We start from the raw sequence: 12,500 nt of genomic DNA, 5'->3' as shown, positions 1-12,500 counted from the left end.
TTGTTGTTGATACTGCTATTATTATCATTATCACCATTGCTATCATTACTATATTAATAATATCATCATCATTATTGATATTGTTATTACTTTTATCACTGTGATTAACATTATCAATATCATCATTATCATTATCATTGTTGTCCTCGTTGCTGTTATCATTACTATTAATATTAATTTTGTTTCATTAATATTGTTCAATTGATATTGTTTCATTATCAATCGCAATTCTAATATGTGTTTTAGAATAAGTTCTAAACACATTATTTATAGTTATCAGCCTGAATTTATTTTGATATTCTCGCATTTCATAAAAAAAAAAAAAAAAAGTCTTGAACATTGGAGATGCGGGGTATCGATCCCCGTACCTCTCACATGCTAAGCGAGCGCTCTACCACTTGAGCTACATCCCCTTGTCTTCTTAAGGAAACTTAAAGTAAAATTATTTTCGGGTTCAGTTCTAAGGCCGTGGGGAAGTGTGCGGTGTCATAAAAAACGGACTTCCAATTGGCAGTATTTTTATGGTAGACTAAACAGGTGTCGCGGATATGCTTTTTTTGGGTATTATTGGGAAAAGGCGTTACCATTAATTCGGCCAAAACTAGCCTTATAGCCTTGAAGATATTTAATAAACAATCACTTTTCATTAAATAAACTTGTCTCGCAAATTAATAATAACGAAGTTATTTAATGTTCGAAAAAATAATAATAAAATGAGGCGAGATTCATGCGGCAGCTGCGGGAATACGGACCAAATTCTCCACTGCGCATGCGCGGGGTCTCTCGTACCCGTACTGTTCCTGTTATCTCGCCAGTGACGTCACGGCCAGTGTCACGATTTCATTGGTCAATTGTTTGGCGATTAATTTAATAGCCAATGGGGAAAGAATTCACGAGGGAAACAGCCAATGAATGAACATTAGCTAAAATAGAAGCTATGATATTAAATTTTCAAATTAGTCTCGCCATGACTTCCGTTTGTGTAGGATGTGGTATCAAACCATTCCAAGTTATAAAAAAAATATTTTGAAGACGATGAGGGTAGCTTGAAACCATTACGTGAACACGGAGTTCTACCCTCTGAAATGCCCAGCGATCGGCCGTCGCGTCGCTCGTGCTCACGCAGACCTCTCTGGCGGTTCCGCTCCTGCAAGCCGCTCCACTGATATGAGGCCCCTCACCCCGGCCCCTCCTCTGCTTAGGGATGGTTTAGGTTTATTTTCACTCAAGTGACTAGATGTACGGTGCTTCGCGTGCGTACGAACGGCATGTGGAAGCCTCCGATGCCGACTTTGTCCGACGCTCTCTCCTGGCGTGAATACGTGGAGGATTCTTTGTTTTCCTGGGCGGGGGTTAGGGGGCGGCAGCTCCCCATGGAGGGGTTGCACTATATTGCATTAAACAATATTGTGACTAAATCGGTATCGTGATTACAGCAGAGAACGAGAATTCCATAGTGCACCTGCATGATATCAAGAGTGGCGCGATTCTGGTAAGGAAAAGACACTCTAGCCATTTCTGATGGACACGAACACCAGAATCAACCGAACCAAAACAACAGAAATCGAACGAATCTAGTTTCGTCCCGAGAGGCGTTGGTGACGTCCTTCTCCAAATTTGCCCTGTTTTGTTGGATTTTAGGACACTAGTCTTCATTTCCGATGTCCAAGGGTTGTTTATAGATAGGTATAAACTGCCGCTTGATTCTCTTTACTCTTGTTGTTCTGCTCCCAAACGTTTTTTCTCCACCTTATTCCCGGTAATCTACGTCAGTTTACACCATTACTCGAAAATAAATCAGTTTTACCTAAAACATCCCACATTTTCAAGGCCGCCAACCACCACCACGTAAATATGGCGAATTCCTATTCCCAAAATCACTTTCTCTGAGCACTGGGAATTCTTATTAGGAGATGGACCGCAACTAATCATTTCACTGGGAAATTCAAGAGAAGGATTAAACGGGGAAAAGTAGATAGATAGGTGGATGGATTGGTAGATAGATAGGTAAACAGATTGAAAGATGGATAGATTGGTACATAGAGAGATAGATGGATAGATAGGTAGACAGATAGACTGAAAGATGGATAGATAGGTAGGTAGAGAGATAGATGGATAGATAGGTAGACAGATAGATTGAAAGATGGATAGATAGGTAGGTAGAGAGATAGAGGGATAGATAGGTAGGTAGAGAGATAGATGGATAGATAGGTAGAGAGACAGATGGATAGACAGATAAAAGAAACTGCTTCCATTTATGAATACAAAGTTTATCATTTTTATTACTATCGTTATTATCATTATCATTATTAATACTGTTATCATTATTATTTCACTATTGCTGTTATTAGCATTATTGTTATTACTATTGTTAATAATATTGTTATCATGATATTCATTGTAATATTGCACATTTTAAACAGCCTGAATTTCTTTTTATTTTCTCGAATTTCATAAAACGTTTTATATATGGAGATGCGGGATATCGATCCCCGTACCTCTCACATGCTAAGCGAGCGCTCTACCACTTGAGCTACATCCCCTTACTATTAATGTGTAGTTTAAAGTGATATAATTATCGTGCATTGTTTTTTTCCTTGAATATTGGTCAGTAATGTATGCTTGGCCTATTCATTTTTTTTTCTTTCTTTTTCGAAGACCCTCTGGTATTTCCAAAACTTCCGTAGCAACGCTCTTAGAAACGAAGATGCAAAACATTGGCGATCTTCGGCAATCCCCGGTAGTGACGTCATTCCCAGAACCAGGGAGAACCTTGTTGAATAGCGTGATATACACAATAGTACACCGCGAGTCAAGAATATCACGAAATTATCCCAATTTCAAGCTATAAAACAATTTTTGTTAATACATTTTCTCAATTATGCAAAATATGTAAAAATCAGAAAAAATATATCATAGAAATTTTAATGTCAGTTTATTTCGCCCTCTGTCTATGTCAATGTACCTCATTTTGTGTGTGTGTGTGTGTGGATAGAGATGTGTGTGTCGTTCTCTTTTTCTTTATTTTTCTATTCACTTTTCCTAGTTCATTCAAAAAAAAATCGGCATTTGACACATTTTGTTTTTCTTTCTTTTCCATCCCTGGCCTTGACAGAGAAAGAAAGAGAGTGAGAGTGAAAGAAAAAGAGATATTCCAGATATCTAGCATACCTTGGAATGCTCCAAGGGGAGGGTGCGTGGACACTAGCAGGCTTAAAAACAAAACCTGCCAAGGGACGGATGAGCTCATCTTTGAGGCAACGGCCAGACAGGGAGCTCTACAGGTCAAGCTTTCCTCTTGAAACGTCCAAGATTATTATTATTATCATCATAATTATCATCATCATTATTATTGTCATTATTATTTTCATCATATTCATTATTATTATAATTATTATTATTGTTGTGGTAAGTTTTGTAAAAAGCCTCACTTCCAGGAAGTTGTATATGCTACCAAATGTATATGTTGAGAACGACTGCGCACTCTATCGGGCAACGCCAGGATAGAAAAAGCGACAAGGATGCTACTGGTTATCCGGAATATCTAGAAAAAGTTATACTTCTGGATACTTGATGTAACAAAAGAATGTCTTATTGGAGATGCGGGGTATCGATCCCCGTACCTCTCACATGCTAAGCGAGCGCTCTACCACTTGAGCTACATCCCCTTACCTTTAGAAAGGAACTTAAAGTGAATGTATTTTCGGGTTCAGTTCTAAGGCCGTGGGGAAGTGTGCGGTGTCATAGAAAACGGACTTCCATTTGACACTATTTTATGGCAAACTAAGCTGGTGTCGCACATATGATTTTTTTTTCGACATTAGCCTTCCTTTTCGGTCGCCCAAAGTTGTATGTAGATAGATATAACCTGTTGCTTAAAGACAGACACACAACCTTACAGTCATATACAAGATAACAAACAACCTTATAGACAACAAAGAAGAATAGCTACAAGCAGCACATACACGCACCACACGAAACTCACGCAATAGTCAGTTCCTTACATACCACAGCACACCAACAAGCGCCCTTTCTTCTCGTTTGCATTCTCGACTGGAACAAGCTACCACAACACGTCACTGAAATAAGAATCCTTAAAACCTTCGCTGACAAACTAAACAAATGAATATTAAGAACACCTTATCAAACTCAATCACCACCACTTAAACCTTAACCCTTTCCCCCGCCTCAAGCAACCAACTACACATGCGTGAGTTGTGATTGCCAACGCCCTAACCATTAACACTGAGAGATAGCACCTTATAATTAGTAAGTAATATCTTGCCGTGTTCTCCCTGCATGTAGTTCGTATCCTAATATGAATAGGTGGATTCTTTGTTTATATTATCATTAGAATTTTCAATATAATTGGTATTATCATCATTATTATCATTACCAATGGTATTGTTATCATTATCATCATAATTATTGGTATTGTTATCATCATTATCATTATTACTATTATCATTACTGTTATCATTACTATTATTGCTACTACTATTATCATTATCATCATTATTATTACTATTACCATTATTTCTTGGTCATCCTGGTCCATTGTTGGTACATAGACTTGAATGATTGTCATGTTCATTCGTTTGTCCATTACTCTGAAAGCAAAAATTAGAACCTTTTTCATGTTTCATATTCACTCCAGAGAACCAAATTCTATGTCCTTCATCTGAGTTGATTTACGAAATGCCAGTCCATCCTATGTTCATATATTCCGATATCATTCTACCTGAGTGTATCCACTTCGTTCGTTAAAATGTCCAATTTCTCTGTGCATTTGAGGGTTCGAGCATTACTTGTGCCTGTTATAAAATCTGTTTTTTTCAATTATCAGAGAGAGAGAGAGAGGGAGGGAGGGGAAGGGAGAGAGAGAGAGACGAAGAAAGAAAGTGTGAGAGAGAAAGAAAAGGAGATATTCCAGATATCTAACACACCTTGGAATACTCCATGGGGAGGGTGCGTGGACACTAGCAGGCTTAAAAACAAAACCTGCCAGGGGGCGGATGAGCTCATCTTTGAGGCAACCGCCAGACAGGGAGCTCTACAGGTCAAGCTTTCCTCTTAAAAAGCCCAAGATTATTATTATAATCATTATTATTATTATCATCATTATCATTATTGTTGTAAGCTACATAGAGAGCCACACTAATAAAATTTCAATGATACCACCAAAAATATATTTTGAGAACGACTGCGCACTCTATCGGGCAACGCCAGGGTAGAAACGGCGACAAGGACGTTACTGGTTATCCGGAATATCTAGAAAAAGTTATACTTCTGGATATTTGATGTAACAAAAGGATGATATATTGGAGATGCGGGGTATCGATCCCCGTACCTCTCACATGCTAAGCGAGCGCTCTACCACTTGAGCTACATCCTCTTATCTTTATAAAGGAACTTAAAGTGAACGTATTTTCGGGTTCAGTTCTAAGGCCGTGGGGAAGTGTGCGGTGTCATAGAAAACGGATTTCCATTTGACACTATGTTTTTTATGGCAAACTAAGCTGGTGTCGCACATATGCTGTTTTTGTGGATTTTGGACATTAGCCTTCCTTTTCGGTCGCCCAAAGTTGTATGCAAATAGATATAACCTGTTGCTTAAAGGCAGACACACAAACTTACAATCATATACAAGATAACAAACAACCTTATAGACATTAATAAACAAGAATATCTACAAGCAGCACATGCACGCACCACACGAAACTCACGTAATAGTCAGTTCCTTACATATCACAGCACACCAACAAGCACCATTTCTCCTCACTTTCCATTCTCGTCTGGAACAAGCTACCACAACACATCACTGAAATAAGAATCCTTAAAACCTTCGCTGACAAACTAAACAAATGAATATTATAAACATCTTCTCAAACTCAATCACTACCACTTAAACCTTAACCCTTTCCCCCGCCTCAAGCAACCAATTACACATGCGTGATTTGTGATTGCCAGCGCTCCAGGCATTAACAGTGAAAGTGTCCCCTATAATTTCTAAGTTTTATCTTGCCGTGTCCGCCCCGCATGCAGGTCTAAATAATTACTTCGATAGACCTTGGTTCTCTTTTTCATTATCATTATCATTATTCTCATTTTCATTATCATTATCATGTATATTATCATTACTATTGTTATTGATAGTATTATTATCATCATCATCATTAGTAGTTAATTTCTCCAATGCCAGTCTATCTCAGTTCAGATTTTTCAATAACATTCTATATGAGTCCGTTAAAATATTCAATTTCTCTGTGCCTTTGAGGGTTCGAACATTGCTTTTGCAGTTTTCAAATATTCCAGATATTCCAGATATCTGACATACCTTGGAATACTCCGTGCGGGGACACCCAGCAGGACGAAAAGCAAAACCTGCCAAGGGGCGGATGAGCTCATCTTTGAGCAGAGAGCCATGCACACCTGGAGAGGAGACAGGTGCCGCCAGGTCAGCTTCCCTCTTGATACGCGCAAGACTTCACAGCCAAATGTGAATCCAGACAACGACTGCGCACTCGAATGGACAGCGCCAGGGTAGAAATGGCGACAAGGACGCTGTGGTAATCCAGAATGTCTGGAAAATGTTTTGCTTCTGGATATTTACTTGAACCAAATTATGAATGCTTGGAGATGCGGGGTATCGATCCCCGTACCTCTCACATGCTAAGCGAGCGCTCTACCACTTGAGTTACATCCCCTTTCCTTTGTAAAGGAACTTAAAGTGAATGTATTTTCGGGTGCAGTTCTAAGGTCGTGGGGAAAGTGAATGGCGTCATAGAAAACGGATTTCCAATTGGCAGTATTTTTATGACAAACTAAGCTGGTGTCGCACATATGCTGTTTTGTTGGATTTTGGACATTAGCCTTCCTTTTCGGTCACCCAAAGTTGTATGTAGATAGATATAACCTATTGCTTAAAGACAGACACACAACCTTACAGTCATATACAAGATAACAAACAACCTTATAGACATTAACAAATAAGAATAGCTACTAGCAGCACATACACGCACCACACGAAACTCACGCAATAGTCAGTTACTTACATACCACACCACACCAACAAGCACCCTTTCTTCTCGTTTCCATTCTCGACTGGAACAAGCTACCACAACACGTCACTGAAATAAGAATCCTTAAAACCTTCGCTGACAAACTAAACAAATGAATATTATAAACACCTTCTCAAACTCAATCACTACCACTTAAACCTTAACCCTTTCCCCCGCCTCAAGCAACCAACCACACATGCGTGATTTGTGATTGCCAGCGCCCTAACCATTAACACTGAGAGATAGCACCTTATAATTAGCAAGTAATATCTTGCCGTGTTCCCCCTGCACGTAGGTCGTATCCTAATATGAATAGGTGGATTCTTTATTTATATTATCAACATTAGAATTTTCAATATAATTGGTATTATCATCATTATTACCATTATCATTGGTATTGTTATCATTATTATCATTATTATTGGTATTGTTATCATTATTATCATTATTACTATTATCATTACTGTTATCATTACTATTATTGCTACTACTATTATCATTAGCATCATTATTATTACTATTACTATTATTTCTTGGTCAACCTGGTCCATCGTTGATACATAAACTTGAATGATTGTCATGTTCATTCGTTTGTCCATTACTCTGATGGCAATAATTAGAACCTGGTCTGCATCTCATGGCCGATTGCAATATGCTAGCCTAGAATCCCATCTTCCTTTTCATGTTTCATATTCACTCCAGAGAACCAAATTCTATGTCCTTCATCTGAGTCGATTTCTGAAATGCCAGTCCATCCTATGTTCAGATATTCCGATAACATTCTACCTGAGTGTATCCACTTCGTTCGTTAAAATGTCCAATTTCTCTGTGCATTTGAGGGTTCGAACATTACTTGTGCTTGTTATAAAATCTGTTTTTTTTCAGTTATCAGAGATAGAGAGAGAGGGAGGGAGGGAGGGTGGGAAAGGGAGAGAGAGAGAGACACGAAGAAAGAAAGTGAGAGAAAAAGTAAAAGAGATATTCTAGATATCTAACACACCTTGGAATACTCCAAGGGGAGGATGCGTGGACACTAGCAGGCTTAAAAACAAAACTTGCCAAGGGACGGATGAGCTCATCTTTGAGGCAACCGCCAGACAGGGAGCTCTACAGGTCAAGCTTTCCTCTTAAAAAGCCCAAGATTATTATTATAATCATTATTATTATTATCATCATTATCATTATTGTTGTAAGCTACATAGAGAGCCACACTAATAAAATTTCAATACCACCAAAAATATATTTTGAGAACGACTGCGCACTCTATCGGGCAACGCCAGGGTAGAAACGGCGACAAGGACGTTACTGGTTATCCGGAATATCTAGAAAAAGTTATACTTCTGGATATTTGATGTAACAAAAGAACGATTTATTGGAGATGCGGGGTATCGATCCCCGTACCTCTCACATGCTAAGCGAGCGCTCTACCACTTGAGCTACATCCCCTTCTCTCATTTAGTGAGTCCTTGGAGAAAGTGACTTGTGAGGAGAGATTTGCTGGTAAAATTAAATGCACCGCGTCATAGAAAATGTGGGATTTTTTTTTAGCGTGGACTAATGCTTACTCTAGTTTGGTTTTGTTGTAATCACATCATCAACAACTGTTATCATCATCATGAATTATTATTTTTACCATTATTATCATTATCCTCATATTTATTATCATGATCATCATCATGAATTATTATTATTACTATTATTATCATTAGACATTACATTTATTATTATCATTATCATTTTAGCGATAATGATAAAAATATGTAAAAAAAATGATAGTACTGATAACATGATTTATTAACAATACCATTACTGATATCATCGTAAAGACTTCTTTTTGTTGATGCTCACATGGTTTCCGTTATCGTAGTTATCTTTATCATTATTGCCTTTATAATTACCATTAGTATAATCCACTTGTTATTATTACCATTATTACCATGGAAACTATTACCACTATTTTTAATATTGTTGTTGTATATGTCATTACAATTCTTCTTATTGTAATTGTAGTTATTACATTATTAGTAACAATTGCTGTTCTCATTACTATATTTTTTTTATTAGCATGTCTATATTTATGATTATGATAATCCTCATCAATATCATCATTTATTAGTGTTACAACTTTTATTACCATTACTATCATCGCTATCATTGGTATTACTTTAATTATTAGTCGTGTCATTATCATAATTGATATCATTATTGTCATTATAAGTCATTATCATCATTGTTCTTGTTCCTGTCCTTGTTATTGTTTATATTGTTAATGTAATTATTATCATTACTGTTTTCAGCACCATTGTTATCATTATTATTACCATCACCATTATTACTACCAATGTTATTGTCCTTATCGTCATGATACTTCTCACTATTATCATTCTTATCATCATCATTATCGTTATCATCGTTATCATTATTAGTAGTACTATTATTAGTATTAGTATTATTATCATCATGTTTGCTATCATTGTAAATATTATTTACATTTTCTATTATATTGCCATTGTTATGGTTATCATTGTTATCATTATTGTTATCATTATTATTGTTGTATCTATCATCATTATCATTATTATCATCATCTTTATCAACAATATTCTCAGGGGAGGCGCCAGAAAAAAAAATGGGGGGTGTCGGGAACAAGGTTACCGAGTAACAGTTTTAAAATTAAATGCACACTTCATACTTTTTAATATCTTGTTTCGAAAATGACCAAATTGAAATGAAAAGGAAAACTTCGAGAGTTACAAACCATGATCATTGATTTCTTAAATTATGTCGAGCACCAAGTTTGCCGAGTATACATTTTTTTTTTTTTTTTTTTTCTGCCGAGTGAAATGACGATTTGTGACCTTTGGGGGTCTGTCGTACCCCCCCACCCCAAACCACCCGTAGCATCGCGCCTGAATATTCTTTCTATTATTATACAATATTCAACAATATCATTATGATTATCATCATTTCATTCTTATCATTATTTCTATTTTTATTAGCATGATCATTAGCATTCTGAGTGTTAGCTTTTATGGTTTTGTGAGCATGTAATTACGCCTCTGTAGTTATTTGTGTTGGAAAATCCTACTAAGAGGTTTCCCCTGTAAAATTTTGTTTTCTATGATTACTTTGACACGTTTTGGTTTTCTTTGAATACTGCAATTTCTAGGTAAACTATTTTATATTCGATACGTTTTTCTAATTAGATTTTTGAATGTTACACTAAGGACGGAGTAATTATATGTTGGGAAATAAGATTAAGAAGAATTTTAACAGCATGCCATTTTCACCTTGGGAAGGTTAGCTTAGAGTATAATATAACCCCAAACATTGGATTATTATTATTTATTTTTTTTACAAAGGGCGCGGTTTTTCAAAATATATTCATCATAATAGCAACGATGATGGTAATTTCGATGATAATGGAGGTAAAACTAGCAACTTTAAAAGACACGAAAAAGAAGTAAGTCCCCCCTCAAACAAATACATTTTCTATGACGCGGCGAGCAACCCCTATTAATTGCGTCACTTCTTTAAAACATTTTTTTTTTTTTTTTTAAGATGTTACGTTTTTCATTATAACAAAGGGGTTTTAGTTCAAGTGATAGAGGTACGGGGATCAGCATCTACATCTCCATGTCCAATGTTTCCATGACGAAGAGAAGGAATAAGGACAGAGAAGATGAAGAGAGAGTAAAATAGGAGGGGAGTAATTGTAAGAAATTGTATCACAGAAAAAATGGCTTAGAAAATATTTATGTCTCCATATGTATGTATGTATGCATCTATATGTTTATGTATATGCAGGCGCGTAAGTAGGAGTTTTAGAGGGCAGGGAACCAGGCCACAAAAAGGGCACAATATGAATTTTATTTATGGGGGATATAGCCTGAAATTTGTTCTCCAGATTTAAAAACGGAAGAAATGTTACAAGAATTTTAATGATAATAATCATTTGCACTGAACCAAACAAAAATACAATAAACAGTCTCATCGCCACTCCAAGATCAAGAGAAAGAAAGTGCCCAAGAAGAAGGGCAATTTCACCCCTTTGAGAAAAAGGGCAGGGGTTCGGACCCCAATGACCCCCCCCCCCCCAGGTAGTTGCGCGGCTGATATGTATGTGCGTCCTAATAGAAATCTGTTTGCCACATTCGTGTTTGGTCAACGAACCATTCTTATGGATATTGTAAGTAAACATATCAAGATGTTTGTATATAAAAATCAATAACATTTTTTCATAGTAATAGGGAGAAGGATAGGTCTTTATTATCATTTTTTTACTTTCATCATAGTTATGATCATTATCAATTGCAGTAGTTATTGTTGTTATCATCATTATCATTATTGTTATCATCATCGATATTATCATCATTATCATTATTAACATTGTTATTATTATTGTTATAATCATTATTATTATTATCATCATCATCCTTATCCTTATCATATCACCAACATGGTTATCAGCATTGTTATTGTAGAGTTACAGATTTTTGTTACACGAACGCGCCCTGGATTCATGGATTCGTGTATGCGATCGGGTGCTTGTGTTGCCCCCTTGGGGTGTTCACTCTTAATATTAATGCCTTTCTGACGCCCTCTTAGCAAGCCCCGCACATTTTCTAAACGCCCCACCTGCAGAAGGATATATAGTAAGTTTTGGGTCCGATAGGAGCTCGTTTAACCCACTTAAACCTCTTCCAATATGGGTACTTGGCAACCCTCTGTCGTGACGCACAGTGGAGTCGCCACAGAGGGCAGTTGGCGGGTGACCTTCACTGTGGAGAGGTGTGAGTGTGGGCCGGGGAGGGACTCCTGACTGTGATTTTCGTGCATTTTATGATATTTTGTGATATTCTGCGATACAGATGTTTACCACTGATTGTCCTTGTCGCATCTGCGAACCGAGGCTGTAGTAGCGGATGGTGCTTAGTAAATAAAGCCGAGGGCGTGAACAGTTTTTGTCTCTCCACTCCTGTAGGAGGTAGTAATGGCCGGCTTTTCCCCACGCCCACATCTCTGCGGTCTGAGGATCAATCGCCAGCTCCTGTAGTAGGGCGAGTGTCGGTGCCCCCACACTTAAACCACGCTGCATTATCATTACCGGTATCAGTATCAGTATCATTGTCATTTGATTACCATGAACCCTCAGACCTGAACTAAAAAAGAAAAAGAAAATGAAGGAAGAAAAGAAAAGGATAAGAAAATAAGAATAAAATGGCGGATGAGTAGATGGAAGAATGGAAAAGAAAGCAATAATATTAATAATGATTAATTGATAATGGTAATAGTAATAAAATAGTAATTTGAATAAATGCTATGCAGCCTCCCTTGCAGTACTTAATTTTATTTCTATTATCATTTATATCATATTTCTCCATGTGATATTTTGCAAATACATTGCTTCAGTTTAGTTTGACTAAATAATTAAGTAAA

The 12,500-nt window shown here is 36.9% G+C and overlaps 1 protein-coding gene and 3 non-coding genes across 4 annotated transcripts in view; 1 reads left to right on the top strand and 3 right to left on the bottom strand.

The window, feature by feature from the left end:
* Positions 1-12,500, top strand: part of LOC113812066 (nucleolin) — a 404,864-nt gene that overhangs the window by 307,374 nt on the left and 84,990 nt on the right. The window lies entirely within an intron of this gene.
* TRNAA-AGC (transfer RNA alanine (anticodon AGC)) lies at positions 341-413 on the bottom strand. Its single transcript has one exon. It is a non-coding gene; the product is annotated as a tRNA-Ala (tRNA).
* TRNAA-AGC (transfer RNA alanine (anticodon AGC)) lies at positions 3,596-3,668 on the bottom strand. The gene has a single exon. It is a non-coding gene; the product is annotated as a tRNA-Ala (tRNA).
* TRNAA-AGC (transfer RNA alanine (anticodon AGC)) lies at positions 8,435-8,507 on the bottom strand. The gene has a single exon. It is a non-coding gene; the product is annotated as a tRNA-Ala (tRNA).

Source organism: Penaeus vannamei, chromosome 34, assembly GCF_042767895.1.
Source record: "Penaeus vannamei isolate JL-2024 chromosome 34, ASM4276789v1, whole genome shotgun sequence".
Classification (NCBI taxonomy): Eukaryota; Metazoa; Arthropoda; class Malacostraca; order Decapoda; family Penaeidae; genus Penaeus; species Penaeus vannamei.
The sequence above is the reverse complement of the archived record's forward strand: the minus strand, read 5'-3'. Positions and strand labels throughout refer to the sequence as shown.